This window comes from Perognathus longimembris, chromosome 6 (genome assembly GCF_023159225.1).
Source record: "Perognathus longimembris pacificus isolate PPM17 chromosome 6, ASM2315922v1, whole genome shotgun sequence".
Lineage (NCBI taxonomy): Eukaryota > Metazoa > Chordata > Mammalia > Rodentia > Heteromyidae > Perognathus > Perognathus longimembris.
In genome coordinates, this window is record NC_063166.1 from 63,326,888 (window position 1) to 63,346,428 (window position 19,541).

Here is a 19,541-nt window from a genome sequence, read left to right on the forward strand (position 1 = left end):
GTACTGCAGCCGTGCATTGCTGATTCCTCCAGCCCTGTGTCTGCCGTGTGGTTGGTGCTGGGCAGGGCACACAGGGATGGCAAAAGTGCAGAGGAGACCATCCTCAGAGCTTACCTGGAGAGTCGAGTGAACTCTGGTTTTACCTCAGTGCTGGAATCACCAGGTGCCTGCCAGCACACATTCCAAGTCTTGTCTTCAGATTATGGATGAATAGCTAGCCTTTTAAGCATCTGCCAAAGAAGCCAATTTAATAAATCTGATAGCCAAGGTGAACAATGAATTTATTCATCTGCACCAGACGCTTACCCTTTATCATGAACCTTCCATTTGGTCCCTCTGGAGGAAAATAACTTTGACCCTTTCCCCCAGCACGCCCCCAATTTTGAAATATGTGCTGACCTATTCTTTTTTGAACAGGAATTAGCTTATGCTAAATAGCTTATGCTATCTTGCCAGGACTCTGCTCAGATTTTTCTCTCTGTGTGATTTTTCCCCCTCATTTGATTGTCAGATTATTTTATAGTTTATATAAATATAAATGTGTATGTGTCTGGGGGTATATCTCAGTATTAGTGTGCTTGTCTAACATGTTTAAGGTCCTGGATTGAATTCCTCGGATATGTCTCTCCCCCATGGAAAAAAAAATTTTTTTTAAGTGCTGGGGATTGAACCCAGGGCCCTCATGCATTCTAGGCAAGTAGCCCAGATTTCTTTATTTTTTAGAGATGCCTTTATGTGAAAGAAAAGCTTTTTATTCACACCATTGGGGTTCTTTTTTCTTAATAATTAAAAAAAAATAATCCCCACCCCTCACCCCACCTCCAGGTACTGGGGTTTGAACTAAGGACCTCACATTTGTTCAGCTTGCTTCCTAGGCTGGCCCTCTACCTCTTGAGCCAAGCTTCCAGCTTTGTTTTGTGCTGGTTATTTTAGGGATGGAATCTATTAACTTTTCTGCCTGGGCTGAGATTGAAGAAGGGTTGTGATCTTCCAGGTCTCAGTTTCCTGAGTAGCTAGGAAAGATTACAGTTGTAAGTCGCTAGTGCCTGGCAGAGTCCTGACTCCTGAACATGGTGGTGGATGGAACTGATGGCAAGAGAGGCACAGGAAGGGGAGTCATACTTCTTTCACTCATGTCCTCGTAGCCAGAGCTGCCCCAGATAGCTGCAAAGGGGGCTGTAAATGGTGCCTTAGCTGTTGGCCACGTGCCCAGATTCAAAACCAAGAGTTGTTTTAGTTTGAATTAGTAATTAAAGGAAAGAGAAGAGTTCACTTGTTTCTTTGGAATTTCCAAAATAAATTTTCTGTAAAAAAAATATATATATTTTATCCTTAAAAAAAGCACCAAAAATGTATTATGTATTCATTCAAACACTAGAGGGCACTGCAAGTTAATTCATTTGCTTTGTTTTTTTTTTTTTTTTAATTTTCCCTCCCTCTGACCTTTCTTTTTTTGCCTCAGAATTAGTTTTTGTCCATCTGATAATCCTAAATCTCTTATATTTACTTAGTTTCACAATAGTAGGGGCACTGAAATGTCAGTGTGTATGGTTGTTTCATGAGAAAGATCAAACAGATAATTAGTAAGTATGGGGAAGTTTTTGTTCTTGTTTTTGGTAAGTTAAAAAAATAATAAAATTTTGTGTTGGTATTGGGGTTTGAACTCAGGGCTATGTCATCTTGCTTTGATTTTTCTCTCAAGGCTAGTGCTGTGTTACTAGAGTCACCCCTTCATTTCTGTCTTTTTGTTGGTTAATTGAAGATAAAAGTTTCGTGTACTTTTCTGCCTTGGCTATCTTTTGAGCCATGACCCACAGATCTCACTCTTGTGAATAGCTAGGATTACTCTGAGCCATCAGTGCCTGGGCTGAGAAATGTTTTAGAGTTTATTTATTTATTTATTTATTTTTATTTTTTATTTTTTGGCCAGTCCTAGGCCGTGAACTCAGGGCCTGAGCACTGTCCCTGGCTTCTTTTTTGCTCAAGGCTAGCACTCTGCCACTTGAGCCACAGCGCCACTTCTGGCCATTTTCTGTATATGTGGTGCTGAGGAATTGAACCCAGGGCCTCATGTATACGAGGCAAGAACTCTTGCCACTAGGCCATATTCCCAGCCCTACTTATTTATTTTTATGCTGGGGATTGAAGTCAAGGTCTCGAACTAGCTAGGCAGACATTCTACTACTTCAACCATACCTCCAGTCCCCTCCTCGCTTTTTTTTTTGGCCAGTCTAGGGGATTGAATTCAGGGCCTGAGCTCTGCCCCTGAACCCACCTGTACTCAAGGCTAGCACTCTACCACTTGAGCCGCATTGCCACTTCTAGCCTTTCCTGTTTATGTGGTACTGAGGAATCGAACCCAGGCCTTTATGCATGCTAGGTAAGCATTCTACCACTAAGCCACATTCCCAGCCCCTCCAATCCCTTTTTTACTGGTTATTTTTGAGGGAGCATCTCACTTTATGTTTGGGCTGTCTTGAGCTACAATTCTTCTAGTTGTGCTTCTCTACATTGCTAGGGATGGCAGGCATACCCACCCTGCCCAGCCATTGTTTGAGATGGAGTCTTGCAAGCCTCTTTTTGCCTGGCATGGCCTTGAACTGTGATTTCCCTACCTCTGCTTCCCAAGTATCTAGGATTAAAGGCTTGAGCCCACTGCATATGACTTACAATTTATTCTTTTTTTTTATTTATTTATTTATTTATTTATTTTTTTATTTTTTTATTAATTGGACATAAATTTTTTTACAAGGTGTTGTGCAAAGAGGGTGCAGTTACATAGTAGGGCAGTGTGTACATTTCTTATGATATCTTACAACCTGTTTTTCTATCCCTTGTCTAGGTCAGGTTGACATATATGCAATATACAATGTATCAAGAACATATACAGTATTCACAGACTTGGTCTCTACTGTCTCTCCGTCTCCCTTTGTTAACAGTCATATATCAGGGAGATCATGCCCCTTTGTTTTCTGTGTTCTAGGCTTGTCTCACTCAACATTATTTGTTCGAGTTCCGACCATTTCCCTGCAAATAACAATATTTCACCATTCCTAATCGCTATGTAGTATTCCATTGTGTATAAGTACCATATTTTTTGGATCCATTCGTCTGTGGAGGGGCATCTGGGTTGTTTCCATATTTTAGCTATTGTGAATTGTGCCGCGATAAACATGGTAGTACAAATGCCTTTTTGATATCTTGGATTTTGCTGTTTAGGATAGATGCCTAGGAGTGGTATGGCTGGGTCATAGGGTAGGTCTATATTGAGCTTTTTGAGAAACCTCCATACTGTTCTCCAAAGTGGTTGTACTAATTTGCACTCCCACCAACAATGGAGAAGGGTTCCTCTTTCCCCACAGCCCCTCCAGCATTTGTTGTTTCCTGAGTTCAGAGTATAGGCCATTCTAACTGGGGTGAGGTGGTATCTCAGGGTTGTTTTTATTTGCATTTCCTTTACTAGCAGGGATGTTGAGCATTTCCTCATATGTTTCTTTGCCATTTTTATATCTTCTCTTGAGAAGTCTCTCTTTAGCTCTTTTGCCCATTTCCTAATAGGTTTATTGGGCTTGGAGGGGCTTAGTTTTTTGAGTTCTCTGTAGATGACCGATATCAGGCCTTTGTCTGTTGCTGTGCTGGTAAATATCCTTTCCCATATCGTTGGCTGTCTTTCTATTTTGGTGGCTATGTCCTTAGCTGTGCAGAAACTTTTTAATTTGTAGTAGTCCCATTTGTCGAGTCTTTCTCCTATTTGTTGTGCCCCTGGGACTCTATTCAGGAAATTCCTTCCTGTGCCTATAAGTTCTAGTGTCTTTCCTACTCTGTCCTTCAGTAGTTTCAAGGATTCAGGTCTGATGTTGAGGTCCTTGATCCATTTTGAGTTGATCTTGGTGCATGGTGATAGGCTTGGGTCTACTTTGAGTTTTTTGCATATGGCTGCCCAGTTCTCCCAGCACCAGTAGTTGAAGAGGCTATGTTTATTCCATTGTATATCTTTAGCTCCTTTGTCGAATATCAGTTGGCTGTAAGAGTGCGGTTTTATTTCTGGGTCTTCAGTTCTAATCCATTGGTCTTCCGATCTGTTTTTATACCAATACCATGCTGTTTTTGTTATGATGGCCTTGTAGTAGATCTTGAAGTCAGGTATTGTGATACCTCCTGCATTGCTTTTTTTGCCTAGAATTGCTTTGGCTATTCTAGGTTTTTTGCTGTTCCATATGAATTTATGGATTGGTTTCTCTATTTCAGTGAAGAATGTGGCTGGGATTTTGATAGGTATTGCATTGAATTTGTATAACAATTTGGGCAATATGGCCATTTTCACTATATTGATTCTGCCTACCCATGAGCATGGGAGGTCTTTCCATCTCCTTGTGTCTTCTTTGATTTCCCTTATTAGATTTTTGTAGTTTTCATTGAATAGGTCCGTCACTTCCTTGGTTAAGTTGATCCCTAGGTACTTTATTCTTTTTTTGGCTACTGTAAATGGAATTGTTTCCATAATTTCCTTTTCTGTTTGTCTATTGCTGGTGTACAGAAAAGCTGCTGACTTTTGTGGGTTGATTTTATATCCTGCTACTTTGCCAAATTGGTTTATTAGGTGTAGGAGTTTGGGTACTGAGGTTTTTGGGTCCTTCAGATACAAGATCATGTCGTCTGCGAATAGGGATAACTTGATTTCTTCCTTGCCGATGTGGATCCCTTTGATGTCCTCCTCTTGCCTTATTGCTATGGCTAGGGATTCCAGCACTATGTTGAACAGAAGTGGGGAGAGTGGGCATCCTTGTCTTGTTCCTGATTTTAGGGGGAATGACTTAAGTTTCTCTCCATTTAATATGATATTAGCAGTTGGTCTGTTGTATATGGCTTTTATTGTTTTGAGGAATGTTCCATCTATTCCTGTTCTCTCCAAAGCTTTTAATAGGTATGGATGTTGTATTTTGTCAAAGGCTTTTTGGGCATCGACTGAGATAACAATGTGATTCTTGATTTTAGCTCTGTTTATGAGGTGAATTACGTTGATTGATTTACGGATGTTGAACCATCCTTGTGACTGAGGGATGAAGCCTACTTGGTCATGATGTATGATATTCTTGATCACTTTCTGGATCCTATTAGCTAATATTTTATTGAGGAGCTTTGCATCTGTGTTCATTAGTGATATTGGTCTGTAGTTCTCTTTTTTTGTTGGGTCTTTGCCTGGTTTGGGAATTAGTATGATATTAGCTTCGTAGAATGAGTTTGGAATTTCTCCCTCCATTTCTATTTCGCGGAAGAGTTTGAGGAGTATTGGAATTAGCTCCTCACTAAAGGTTTTGTAGAATTCGTTGGTGAATCCATCTGGGCCTGGGCTTTTCTTAGTAGGGAGGTTCTTGATTACCTCCTGTATCTCACCGTAAGTTATTGGTTTATTTAGCTGATTTATTTCTTCTTGGTTCAGTTTGGGCAGTTTGTACTTCTCTAAGAATTGATCCATTTCTGTAGAATTATTGTTTTTTGCTGAGTAGAGGTTTTGGAAATAGCTCCTTATGATTGTTTGAATATCGTGTGTACTTGTTGTAATTTTTCCTGTGGAGTCCCTGATTTTACGAATATGAGTCTCTTCTCTTCTTTTTTTTGTAAGTCTTGCAAGGGGTCTGTCAATTTTGTTTATTTTCTCAAAGAACCAGCTTTTAGTCTTATTTATTTGTTGAATGGTCTTTCTATTTTCAATCAGATTTATCTCTTCTTTAATCTTTGTGATCTCTCCTCTCCTAGTCGTTTTAGATTCTGTCATTTCTTGTTTCTCCAGTTGTTTTAGTTTCATCGTGAGGGTATTCACCTGCTCTGCTTCCATTCTTTTAATGTGGGTGCTGAGTGCAATGATCTTGCCCCTCAGAACTGCCTTAGCTGTGTCCCATAGGTTTCTTTGTGATGTGTTTTCTTTGTCATTGTGGCTTATGAATTCGTTGATTTCATCTTTAATTTGATCTGTGGCCCAAGTGTTGGATAGCAGCGTGGGGTTTAGCCTCCAAGAGTGTGTATAGGCTCTGTGGTATCCTTTGTTGTTGAGGGTTACCTTTAATCCACTGTGGTCAGATATAATACATGGGATGACGTCAATACTTTTGTATTTGCTCAGGTTCTTTGTGTGGGCTATGACGTGGTCTATTTTGGAATATGATCCATGGGCTGCTGAAAAGAAGGTGTATTGGGTCTCTGTGGGGTGAAAGGTTCTATATAGGTCTGTTAGATCCATTTGGGAAATGGTGTTATTTAGGTCCTCAGCTCCCTTACTAATCCTCTGAGTGTTGGATCTGTCTCTTGGAGAGAGAGGAGTATTAAAGTCACCCACTATGATTGTGTTTGCGTCTATCTTGCTCTGTAATTCTTTGAGAATTTGCTTGACATATGTCGGGCCTCTTTTGTTTGGTGAGTATACATTTATCACCGTGATTTCTTGATCCTGGATTTTTCCTTGTATTAATATGTAGTGTCCTTCTTTGTCTTTTTGAGTGGACTTTAAAGAGAAGTCAAGCTTGTCTGAGATCAGGATGGCTACACCTGCCGTTTTGGTGGATGCATTTGCTTGGTAGATCTTGCTCCATCCTTTCACTCGAAGCCTGTTTTTGTCCCTTGCTGTAAGGTGGGTCTCTTGTAGACAGCAGATGTCAACTTTTTGTTTGCGAATCCATTCTGCCAGTCTGCTCCTCTTTATCGGGGAGTTTAAACCATTTATATTTAAAGAGATCAAGGATAAGGGTGTTTTTTCTCCTTCCATTTTCTTGGTGGGCTGTTTTTTCTTCTTTTTTTTTTTTTTCTTCTTGTCTTTAGTGAGCTTGTGTTTCTGCTGGGCTTTGGCTATTGAAGTTTCTTTCTGATTCTGTCTGTGTGTCTTTTACGATCTCTGTTGGGTGGGGTTCCCCTCTTAATATTCGCTGTAGGGCTGGTTTTTTATTCACATACTCCTTTAGCTCCTCTTTGGTGTGGAAAGATCTGGTTCTCCCTTCGAATGTGAACTCCAATTTCGCTGGATATTTGATCCGAGGTTGTAAATTGTTATTCTGGAGTACTTGGATGGTGTTCTTCCACTCGCTTCGAGCTTGGTAAGTTTGTGTGGATAAGTCGGATGTTATTCGAATCCTCTTCCCATTGAAAAAAGTTTCCTTCTTCGCTTTGGCTGAATTCAGAATTTGCTCTTTAATCTTGAGGTCTGAAGTCTTGAATATTATGTGCCTTGGGGTGGCTTTCCTGGGGTCTGGCCTGCCAGGTGTCCTATAGGCTTCGGTTACCTGGATGGGGTCCCCTGTGAGATTGGGGAAGTTTTCTGCAATAACTTTATTGAGAACATGATTAAGCCCTCTGCTCTGATATTCGGCTCCTTCTTCTATTCCAATTATGCGCAGATTATATCTCTTGTCTTTGTCCATTAGTTCCTGGATTAGTCTTCCCTGAAGCTTCCCCTTTTCTTGGAGTGTGGTCATTTTCTGGTTGTTGTCAGCTGCTTCATCGTCCAGGCGAGAGATTCTGGATTCTATATGGTCTACTCTTTGTGTCATGGTTTCAATTGCGGAGTTTATGGATGTCAGAGAGCTATTTATGGTTGTCATATCAGCTCTGATCGTGGAGATTTCTTCCTTTAAAGAGTTGTATTTTAAATCTATTTTTTCATGCATTTCAATTCTTAGGATGTGGAGATTTTCTTTAAAGGCAGCTTGCATTGTATCCATTTTTGCTTCCATTTCTTTAAAGCAGGTTTGCATTGTATCCAGTTTTGCTTCCATTTCTTTCTTGGCTTCCTGGGTGTCCTTCCAGATTTCCGCTCTAAATTCCTGGAATTGTTTTCTGATTTCATTTCTGACGCTTTCGATCATTCCTGTTAACATGGCCTCATTTGCTTTTTTAGTCTCCATCTCCTCTTCAGTCGTGCTGCTTTTTGGAGCTGGCGAGTTGGCTTGCCCTTTGATGAACTGAGTTATGTTTCTTTGTGATTTGCGCATCTGGAGATCTGGATGGCTTCTCAGGTTTGGTTTGTAGCTCCTCCCTCCCTCCTGTGTAGACGTGTCTACGGGCAGCAGGTGTTGTCGCTGTGTCCCCGCCCACCAGTGCAGGGTACGCCTACCAGAGCGGGCGCTGTCGCCGGAGGCCCCGCCCTCCTGTGCGCTGTGCGTTCAGTGCAACAGGCACTTCGGCGGGATATGCCTCCCAGAGCGAGCCCTGGGTTGTTGGGTTGTGCTTGCGCCCTCCCACGAGTCCGTTGTGGGGGGGGGGGGGTACGTGTGGGGCCCAGTGGGATCGACTGTCCGGGTGTGGCTTGGCACCTTCAGACCTCACCTCCGCTGTTAGGAGGGGGGACGTGATCAGGCTCCAGTGACCCTGCTGGGCTGGTATTGCCCACCAGCGCCTGTGGTTTTAGTTGTAAGAGTCTGCGAGGTCCAGGCGCCTCAGGTGGGGTTTGCACAACCGGCTGTCTCCCGGCCCCTGTTGGGAAGGGGGCGGGGCCGGTTCTGCCAGTTCAGGAACCTGTGGGGTGTTGGTGCTGCTGAGCCCTTCCCCTGCTAAACTGACTTCCCAGCGCCTGATGGGGGTTTCCCCCGCCTGATTTGTGGGTTCTTTGTTCCGTCAGGGGTGGGGGAGGGGGGAGGGGAGGGCACTCACTTTTGCTGCTTTGTGTGTGTGTCCCGCGCTGCCGTTGGCCCTCCAGGGGTTGGCTAAGTGTCGTGGTGGCTTCCCTGGTTCCCGATTTCTGCCGCGCTGGGTTCCCTTGTCCAAACCCGGTGTGGACCCGAACTTCTCGTCGCTGCCGGTGTGTCTTGGTCCGCACCCTGCCTTGTGGCCGTGGGGTCTCCCGCTATATGAATTCTGCGCTCCTGGCAGCCTGTCTGCCGATCGCCGGGTTCCCCTTTCCCAGCCTGACCCTGTTTGGGCCAGGGTCGGCTGGTGGGGGGAGGGTGCCCCGGTGAATCTCCGGCTCCGTGTAGGTTTTCGGTTCTTCTTTTTTGCTCCTTTTTGTTTTCCTGCGTTTCTCCACTGCTTCTGGCTGCTGGTTTTGCTGGGTTCTTGATGGGGTGTTGGGTGTTGGGGTTCCCAGCTCACTATGCCGTTGGAGCGAGTCGGAGTGCCTCCCTATTCCATCGGCGCCATCTTTCTTCTCCCCTACAATTTATTCTTAAAGGAAAACATAAGTCAGAGGTTTCATTAATAAAATTAGGATTTTTTTCCTTGTATTTGTATTGTCTTATTTTCTGCCTTAAATTTATCAACCATATAAAGGTGTTAAGAATGGAGGTGCTGGGGCTGGGAATATGGCCTAGTGGCAAGAGAGCTCGCCTTGTATACATGAAGTCCTGGGTTCAATTCCCCAGCACCACATATATAGAAAACGGCCAGAAGTGGCGCTGTGGCGCAAGTGGCAGAGTGCTAGCCTTGAGCAAAAGGAAGCCAGGGACAGTGCTCAGGCCCTGAGTTGGCCTAGGACTAGCCAAAAAAAAAAAAAAAATGGAGGTGCTCATGCCAGGCATGGTATTATGTGACTGCACTTCCAGCTATATGGGAAACAGAGGCAGGAAGGATGAGAGAGAACCAGACCATCCCAAAGCAAACAAACAAGAAAAGGACAAGGTGCATTGCTTGGTTGGATTCAGTCACCACTACCACTACCACCACAGAAGAAAAGAATGGCACTACACATTTGTTTTGCTTCATAATACAAAGAAAGAGACAAACTTGGAATTTAGAACATGCAGATAAACACAAAAGTGGCATCTATAGCCAGCTCTCAGTGGCACAGGCCTGTGATCTTAGCTGTTCAGGAGGTTAAGATCTGATGATCTTGTTTCAAAGCCAGCCTGGACAGGAAAGTCTGTGAAACTGTCTATCTCAGTTAACCACCAAAGAGCCAAAAGTGCAACTGTGAGTCAAATGGGAGGGTACCATCCTGAATTCAAGTACTAGTACTCTAGTGCATGTGTACATACACACACACACACACACACACATGCATACACATGTGCGTGCGCGCGAGCGAACTATATGAGTTAGTGGGGAAACGGGAGTTTTTGTGTGTCTGCCTACTGGGGATTGAATCCAGGACCTCGTACATACTTGGGAAGTACTACTTGAGCTACTTATTTCCCCTGTCTTTGTTTTTATTTTGTATTTGAGCTAGGTTCTTCATACCATTGAACTTACCATCCCTGCCTCTGCCTTCCAAGTAGCTGGTATTTGAACCACGGTGTTTAGCTATTTTTTAGCCTTAAAGTAGGTTTCTAGACTGGCTGGCTTTCTTTTCCCTCTTTCTTTTCCCCTCTCTTCCTCCTCTCTCCCTCCCTTTCCCCTCAAACTTATTAATAATTACCTATTAGTAATTGTTTTGCTTTTCCTTTACTTTAACTTTCAGTCTTATTTGTGTTATATTAGTTAAGAACTTTTCCTGACTTTTTGCTGGTTAATTGGGGACAAGAGTCTCATGGACTTTTCTTCTTGGTCTGGCTTCAAACTTTGATTCTCAGATCTCCGCCTCCTGAGTGGCTAGGATGACCAGTGGGAGCCACTGGCCTCAGTTTCACTGTTACTGTTTCCCTTGGCTCCTGCAGTATGTGTTCTCAGAGGCTGGAGCCATCATGGACTATCCAAATAACAGTCCTTGGCTCCTTGGGCATGTTGGCCCATCAGATTGGGTAGTCATGAGGTCATGTGGGCCTTTGGTTTGCAGTTACTCGTGGTGGTGAGTGGCCCTGCATTTGACCCTGAACGGTCTCCTCAGGTTTTAGATGGCAGCTTCTTCATCACGTGCTATTGCCAACTTACTTCCTCAAGATTTTCATGAATGAGTAGACACCTCCTCCCTCCTGCTCGTTGTCACCCAAGCCTCGTGGTCCTTGTTTGGATCAGGGAAGCACAGGCAAGTCCAAAGGAGGTATGGCAGGTCCCTGCCCTTGTGACTGGTGGGCCCTGGCCTAGGTCAGGAGTTAGGACAGTCTGACTACAAGTTTCTGGTGTTCCTGGTGTTAGGTGTTGTTTTGCTTTTTTTGTGTCCTCACAACCACTTCCACTGCTCAGAGGAACTGTGAGGCTGGAGCCTGCATGCCAATACTGCAAAGGCCTGGGCTCCGCTACCAGCCCTCCAGCACTGGTTATCTGTTCACCTTGTCTACTTAAGGAAGGGTTCCTATCCTGAGATTGGTGATAGGCTTTGACAACGATTGGCTGTCTGTGGAAAAAGAGAGACTGCCAAGGAGTAAAGTTCTTCTGTGCTGAGCTGACAGCAACAGGGTGGACTTACTCATCTAAACTGTAGGGTTTGCAAGGACAGGTTTTAATGTCTTCTTTGTTTGGGCTTGAGGAATGTAATCTTATGTGGGCTTCTACAGTAGGATATAGAAAGCAGCTACAGATGAGCTGGAGCCAGGAACAAGGGCCTGCAGTAACCGTTTGTAACCAGGCGGTGGCTGTTGTGTAATGCAAATAGCATTTCTGACGAGGCGGTGCAGTTATACAATTTTGGCCAGCCTGTGTGGGTTATAAAAGCTGAAATTGCCTCAGCACCTGAAAGCGTCTCACGGTGCACACCCGTAGTGTCACGGCTGGTACTGAAGGAGGACCTGAGCCTTACACAGACGTGGCGGGTGGGGCTCTGATTCAAGGACGCTTGTGTGGACTGGGTGAAGTGTCAGTCTGAAGGTAAGACCATTCTGGGTACCAAAGCTTCGTTTTTGGGAATGAGTTCCGAGGCTGAGGATTGATTTCCTGTCTGTGTCTGGACATGTCTGTCTGTTTCTGTGTGTGCCTCTGTGACCATGTGCGCATTTTGGTGACACTGTCTGTGGCCATGTGTCTGGTTTGCGGCATGTCCAGCTGTCTGTGCCTCCTTGTGTACGTGCATGTGTGTGTGTAAGGAGCCTGCAGTTCAAGTTCACCCAGTTGACTTAACTAGAAAATTCTCTAGTCTTTCTCAGTACTGCCAGACAGTATTTAAATATTAATAACAGAATAGTCACATTTATGCAACTGTGAGAAGACAGTGTCCCTCATTAAGTATGTGTGAAAGACTTATCTGCAGCAATTAAAGAGCCAGAGTCCATGTTTTCCAGATACATAGCTTGCTTTATAATTCCTGGGCAGGTCCAGGCTGGGATTGCCAAGGACGGCTCTGTGTGTTCTTTTATCTTTCCTTCCCTTTATTTAGAATTTCAGATGACCAGTGAAAACCAAGTGTCCAGCAAAAAGAAATGCAGATTGAGCAAACTTCAGGGATATCTTCTTTTAGCTGTGTATATTAACTTTGTTTCATCCCATTAAGGTTCTGGATTATAAGATGCTAGAGAAAAGTAGAGTATCTGTGGCATATAATTCTGTGACAGTAGTCTCTGTCATTAGTGAAAATTTTGGTTTTGTCTGGTATTATTTATTTATTTAGTGCCAGTACTAGGGCTTGAATTCAAGGCCTGAGGACTGTTCCTGAGCTTCTTTTTGCTCAAGGTTAGCACTCTACCACTTGAGCTACAGTGCCACTTCCAGCTTTGTTTTGTTTAGGTGGTACTGAGGAATCAAACCCAGTGCTTAATGCATATCTAGCAAGCACTTTACCACTGAGCCAATTTCCCAGCCCCTTCACATTGGGCTCTTTTTTTTTTTGTCTTTTAAAAATTTAATTTTATTGTCAAGGTGTTATACAGGGAGGTTAGTTACATATGTAAGATAGTGAGTATATTTCTTGCCAAACTTGTTACCCCTTCCCTCATTTTCCTCCCACCTTCCTTCCTCCACAACTCCCCCCAAGTTGTACAGTTAGTTTCCAACATATTGTCTTGTGAGTATCACTGTTGCATTGGTTCACCCTTTATGGTCTTAAAAAAAAAAAACCCTCTACTTTTCTGCTTGGGCTGACTCTGAACAGTGATTCTCAAATCTGAGCCTTATGAGTAGCTAGTATTAACTCATAAGCCACTGGTGCCTAGCTGTATTGTTTTTTTGAGACAGGGACTTGCTATGTAGCCTCGGCTGGCCTTGAACACCCCATCTTTTTTCCTTAGCTCCCTAGTGGTAGGATGACAGGTGACACTACCACCAAGACCAGTAGGGGATGCATTTTTACTGTGTGTGTGTGTGTGTGTGTGTGTGTGTGTGTGTATGTGTGTGTGTGAGTGAATGTTCCCCTGTAGGGAACAAAAGGAAAAGATAAGAAAAGTATGCCATACATACAAACACGGAGTATTTAAAAGGTTCTTGCTTAGGCCAGGTGCTGGTGGCTCATGCCTATAATTATAGCTACTCAGGAGGAAGAGATCTGAGGATTGTGGTTCGAAGCTAGCCCAGGCATGAAAGTTTGTGAAACACTTATCTCCAATTAGCTACCCCAAAAAGCTGGAAGTGGAGCTGTGGTTCAAGTGGTTGAGTGCTAGATGTGAGCAAAAAACTCAGGGACAGCACCCCGGCCCTGAGTTCAAGCCCCAGAACTGGCAAAAAATAAATAAATCTAAAGGACAGCCCCCAGTACAGGCACACAAACAAAAAGGTTCCTGTTTAGAGTAGATCAGAAACAGAAAGAAAAAAATTTACAAAATCCTTGCTACCTCTCATGGACTTTCCTACTCTGGCTGGCTTCGAACCTGTTGGAGCATCCTTTGAGATACTTGGGACCAGAAGTGCTTCAGCTCCTTCTGCCCACCCAGTGTTTGGAATACTTGCACATACAAGTGAACACTCACCATGTATTTGTTCCAGGCCTGGCATTGGGAGAAGACAAAGAAGGAAGAAGGAACTCAGTCCTGGCCTTCAATAAGTTTCCTGCCCTTATTGGAGCTTAAGTGTGAAGCAGAAGATAGATATGAATAAAATGATGACACAAATAAGTGGACTCCCCTAACTTAAAAAAAAATCCCTGCTACCTAGTTTACAGTGTACTTTGATGTTCCTCTGGGTAAGAATTATAGCATCTGGCCCAGGTAATAGAGTGCTCTAGCCACGTGATGTCATTGGGGTGTGTGAAAGGAGCATTCCTCTTTCCTCGTCTTGGGAGAGGTTGCCAGGAGGGAGGAGTAACTAACTCCAGGAAAGGTCCTGGAGCCAGCCAGGGTGGGTAGGCAGACAAAAGATAGTGTGAAAGAGAGGGAAGCAGGTGGTTGTGAGAGTGTCCAGGTCCAGCAAAACTGAACGGATCATTGGGAAAAAAAATAAGAGAGAAAGAAATGTGGCTCTGGCACTTGAGACACCAGGGAAGGACGGGAGCATTGAATGATGTGCTCAGAAGAGGGACCAGAGGCAGAGCGGGAAGCCCATGAGCTCAAGGCTGGGTTGTGGACACTTACTTGAAAGGCTTCTCTTGGTACATGTAGCTCCCAACCGATGCACAGGAGCTGGTGGGGACCCAGTGTGTACTTGGAGCTGATTTGGGAGATGACCTGAGTTGTGGGCTATGCTGGATATGGATAATGGAGCTGAGAGCCTGGCCCAGTGGAGCAGAGCCACGTCCTGAAAGTTAACCTGAACCTCCAAGGTCACCTTCGGAGACTGGGAGGGGAAGAAAACTTCTCTCTGCTTGTCATCTAGGAAGCTGGACCAAGAGAACAATGTGTGCTGTGGAGATGTGGAAGAGGGACAGCCAACTCAAGAACGCTTCCTGGAGGAGGTAGCCTCTTGAGCTAAAACCTGGGTGATCAGTGTGGGTAGCATCTGATGCTGTGGCAGAGTAGTCAGGATCACCGGGCTATAAGAGGGTCTTGTTACCGTTATTATTTCTGCTGCGAAGTAGTAGTCAAGGCAGGTAGGAGAAGAGCATCGGATACTTACACTGTTAACATCAGGGAAAAAAAGTGAAGGTTGTTTGATGACTTTGTATGTTAAAGCTCGTAAGCTCCCCCACTGACATTGTATGTAGGCTTAATGTCTCCCTAAGTGAGTCAGAATCTTGTCATCTCCACAGCATGGCCATTGCTTCTTATGGCTCAGATGTGCATGCCAGCTGATGCCGGGGTGGCGGGGGAGAAGCCAGGGGCAGTGGCTCACCCCTATAATCCTAGCTTCTTGGCAGGTAGAGATTGAGAAATTGCTGTTCAAGGCAAGCCTGGGCAAAAAAGTAAAAAAGTCCTAGAGCCTCCATCTCAACGGATGCTGGGAGTATTGATAGGTGCCTGTCATTGATCACAGTAATGCCGGGACGTGCAGATAGGTGGATCGCAGACCAGGCTGGCTTAAACATAAAGTGAACACCAATACAAAATGGGCTAGTGGAGTGAGTAGCTCAAGTGGTAGAGCTCCTGCCTAGCAATTAAGAGGTCTTGGGTTCAGCAGTGCAGAGTTTACTCTTCTAGGCTAGGGCTCCGGGTCCACAGTTTTTTGGCAGGCTGATGGGTTCTTTTGTGGACAAGTCCTGTTCTGTAACATCTCTCTCTATTCTGTCCATTGTGCTTCTGCTTTATGTTCTATGAAATACTTTTAAAAATGCTCCTTTTGCTAGGAGCCTGTGGTTCATGCCTGTAATCCTAGCTACCCAGGAGGCTGAGATCTGAGGATTGCGGTTCTAAGCCAGCCTGGGAGACAAAAGTTTGTGAGACTCTACCTCTACGTAAACACCAAAAAGCCAAAGTAGAGCTGTAGCTCTACTAATCTTGACCACAAAAGCGCAGGGACAGTGCTCAGGCCCAGAATTCAAGTCCCAGGACCAACAAAATAAATAAATACTCCTCGTCACTCACCTCATCTTAATGTTCCTAGAGATTTTGTCATGTTTATCCAGCAGCTCTGTGTCCTCTACCCCACTGGTAAAGACTTGGAATTTAGTTTGCAGGTGATTCCTAACTGCATTTAGCAGCATTGATCTGGGGACCTTTCTTCTACCGTCAGGGCGAAGCTGTTGCTTTGCTCGCTTCTATGCCTTGGAATTGTGGGCTGTAAGAGATCTCCCCACTGAAGCTGCCACTGGAAAGAGTTTGCCAATAAACCTGGGTTTTCCTACAGAAATCCAGGCTTCACTCACTTCTTTGGAAAAGCTCTTGTTAAAAGAACAAGACCAACAAGCAAGACAGCAAGTGACAGGTTGCCAAGATGGCTCATTGGAGCATGAAGGGTCCTTAGTTAATTTTGTGACAGAAGACTAGGCTGGTGGCAATGATTATAGGCCCCCTGCCCACTGAAGTGGCCAGGGCTGCATTATTTCATTATCATTGCCACTGTCTTGCCTCCATGCACTCACATCAGTGGATTGTTTCTTTGAATCTGTTGGTTTAAGCTCAGCAGATAACTTGACTTAATTCAGGCAACTGGAGTATGCTTTTGTGTCACTGTGTAGAGCTTCCGTTACATGACTGACTTTGAGACTTGTTTTGTTGACCAGCACTCCAAAGTATTTTATTTGACAACTTGGGTATATTTAATCAGTTTCCCCATACTGTAATGAAATACACCCAAGTCTGGCTAATTTGTTAAGAAAAGAAGTTTATCTTATGACTTTGGAGCCTGAAAGTCCAAATTCTATGGAGTAGATCTACTCTAAGTGAAACAAGGTCCAAGCAAGGTCTTGCCTCATGCCAGCATCATGGCATGGCACCATGGCAGGGATGTGTAGTTGAGAGGACAATTACAGGAATCCAGAGTAGGATTCCTTTGTAACAACCTTCTAGCAAGAACTGTCTAGGTCCCAGGAGAATTATTTAACCCCTTCCCAGGGCAGTGACTTCCCACTGGGATTTACTGCTCTGTGTGTGTGTGTGTGTGTGTGTGTGTGTGTCTGTGTGTCTGTGTCTGTCTGTGTCTGTCTGTGTCTGTCTGTGTGGTGTGCTGGTCGTGGGGCTTGGACTCAGGGCCTGGGAGCTGTCCCTGAGTAGCTGAAGGCCAGTATTTTTATCACTGGAGCCATAGATCTACTTCTGAGTACCTCCTTTCCCCCTTTATTTGAGATAAGAGTTTCACCATCTTTTCTGCCCGAGCTGGCTTCAAACCATGATCCTTAGATCTTAGCCTCCTGTGTAGCTAGAATTATAGGCATGAGCCACAGGTACTTGGGCCCACTGTGCTTTTCAACACCGTGAATCCTGGGAAGTCACAAAACAAATCTAACCCCTAGGACTAGATGAGCCTCATCTTGTGCTATGTGCTCTGAAGCTGGTTTTCTTTTCTTTCTGTTATTCTATTTTTTTTTGTTTTTCTGACACAGAATCTTTATATATATATATATTTGGCCAGTCCTAGGCCGTGAACTCAGGGCCTGAGCACTGTCCCTGGCTTCTTTTTGCTCAAGGCTAGCACTCTGCCACTTGAGCCACAGCGCCACTTCTGGCCATTTTCTGTATATGTGGTGCTGAGGAATCGAACCCAGGGCCTCATGTATACGAGGCAAGCACTCTTGCCACTAGGCCATATTCCCAGCCCCTCTGACACAGAATCTTAAACTCTGTTCCTTCTGCATCCCAGCCTTCTAAGTGTTAGAATTATAGGTATATACCATCACACACATACACACACACACACATACACACACAACCATTTCATTGTTTTTAATACTTCTGTCCAATGGTAGATCTCTTCCTTAGCATGTACCAGGCCTTCAGCTCAAACCCTAGCACCACAAAACACATAGCCTAGTCAAGATCACTGATATGGTAATGCACTAGTGCATAGTGACTTTGCAGTATAAAAAACAAGAAAAGTATTCTTGAAGTCTTTTGGAGAAGTCAGTAAGATAATTCAGTATTTTTCAGCCATGTCTTGTGAATTGTCATCCCAAGATCTAATAATTTTCACTGCTTACAGGTTCATTCTTTGCTGTTTAAAGATTTATATGGAGTAATTACAGCTAGGAATACCAAGCAGTAAACTTTCCAAAGTAGGACCCTTAAAGTATTAGGTAATCATTTAGTAATTTCATTTGAAGGGAGTTTGATCATGTGTAAAATGAAGGTATTTGTTCTTAGAATCATTTTTTAAAATTTCTAAATTGGGTTAAATGTGTTTAGGCCAAATGTTTAGCATTTAACAGATTTAATGCAGTAGCCTCTGTTCAACTATAGCAAACCACAGGTGGGCTTCAGAAGGTGATTTTTCATGGGATCAGGAACTTTCTTTTGAGGTGTTTTTTGTTTATTTGTTTGTTTAGCTTTGGTGCTGGTCCTAGGGCTTGAACTGGATGTTGTTCCTGAGCTTCTTTAGCTGAAGGCTAGCCCTCTACCACTTGAGCCACAGCTCCACAGAGTTTATTGGAGATAGAGGGTTTCTTGCCCAGGCTGGCATCAGACCACTGGCACCTGGCCAGAAACATATCTTTATCTCTCTCTCTCTCTCTCTCTCTCTCTCTCTCTCTCTCTCTCTCTCTCTCTCTCTCTCTCTCTCTCTCTCTCTCTCTCTGTGTGTGTGAGAGAGTGTGTGTGTGTGTGTGTGTGTGAAGGATAAATTCCTGTAGTTGAATCCCACCAAAGTATATTGATATTTAGGTCCTAGGGCTTGACCTCAGGGCTTAGGTACTACCCCTGAGCTTCTTTTTGCTCAAGGCCAGCACTCTACCACTTGAGCCACAATTCTACTTCTGGCTTTTTCACGGGACTTTCCTTCCTGGGCTGGCTTTGAACCATGATCCTCAGATCCCACTCTCCTGAGTAGCTAGGATTACAGGTGTAAGCTATTGGCACCCAGCCTTGTTTGAGTCTTGGTAGGGACCAGAGTTCTAGCTAGCATGTGGAGGTTCGATGTCCTCATCCCTATTTGTCCTTGGCCATACTCCCACCTATTTAGATAGGTTTATTCAAGTTGAGAAGATACCTTCTTCCCAATCCAGTTAGCCAGTCCCCAGGGGGTAGGGACATGATAATCACAAGCATGGGAATATATGTGCATTTGTAGAAATTTAGGATCCCAGCCCCATAGCAAAACTGCAGAATCAGAATATGAAAAGGGGATGTTTCTAAGTTGGCTGGGATTATGTAAGTTTTCAAGCTCCTTTCCCCACTTCCCAAGTTAACTTTATTGAAATAGGATTTATCTATAGTCAGTACATAAATATATGCATGGAACCCCAGAATCACATTCCAAATGGACCAGTTTCTGTCACTCCTTGGGCTCTCTTTTCTCTCTTGGTGTCATGTCCCATTCCTGTTTTTGGTCACCACTGTTTGCTTCTTCAGGTTTGTCTTCTGGAACTCTGATAGCATGTCTTCAGTCTGGCTTGTTTTACTAAGCACAATAGCCATGCATAGGATCTGTGATGCTGCATACATCAGCAGTTGCCTGTTTTTACTGTCTACTAGGATGCCTTTGGAGTTGGACCCACCTTGATTTGTTTAGCCATTCACTTATTGGTGGACCTTTGGGTGTTTCCAGTTTAAAGCTCTGAGGACTAGAACAGCATTATACTTTTGCTTATAAATATGTGTGCATAAGAAATCTACATTTTAGGTGAGTCTTGAGCACAGACACCACAGATTCTTGTTCTTTCCTTCATCCTTGTATCTTCTGAGAGAACTGTGTAGTATTTAGATCACATGATGGATTTACAGTGTATTTTTTTGAAGAGCCATCTGTCTGGAATAAACATGTATTTTCATCTGTTTCTCTTTTTTATTCGGGGTGTGGGG

At 43.9% G+C, this 19,541-nt stretch overlaps 1 protein-coding gene across 3 annotated transcripts in view; it reads left to right on the plus strand.

The window, feature by feature from the left end:
• The window catches only part of Slc23a2 (solute carrier family 23 member 2), a 119,328-nt gene that overhangs the window by 38,394 nt on the left and 61,393 nt on the right, over nucleotides 1–19,541 (plus strand). Inside the window, exon 1 of one of the 3 annotated variants that reach the window (XM_048348843.1) lies at nucleotides 11,030–11,661. The exons of the other annotated variants lie outside the window; for them this stretch is intronic. The gene's annotated coding sequence lies outside the window, so the exon portion shown is untranslated. Of the gene's footprint in view, nucleotides 1–11,029; nucleotides 11,662–19,541 lie in introns of those variants that run through there. 3 annotated transcript variants of the gene reach the window in all.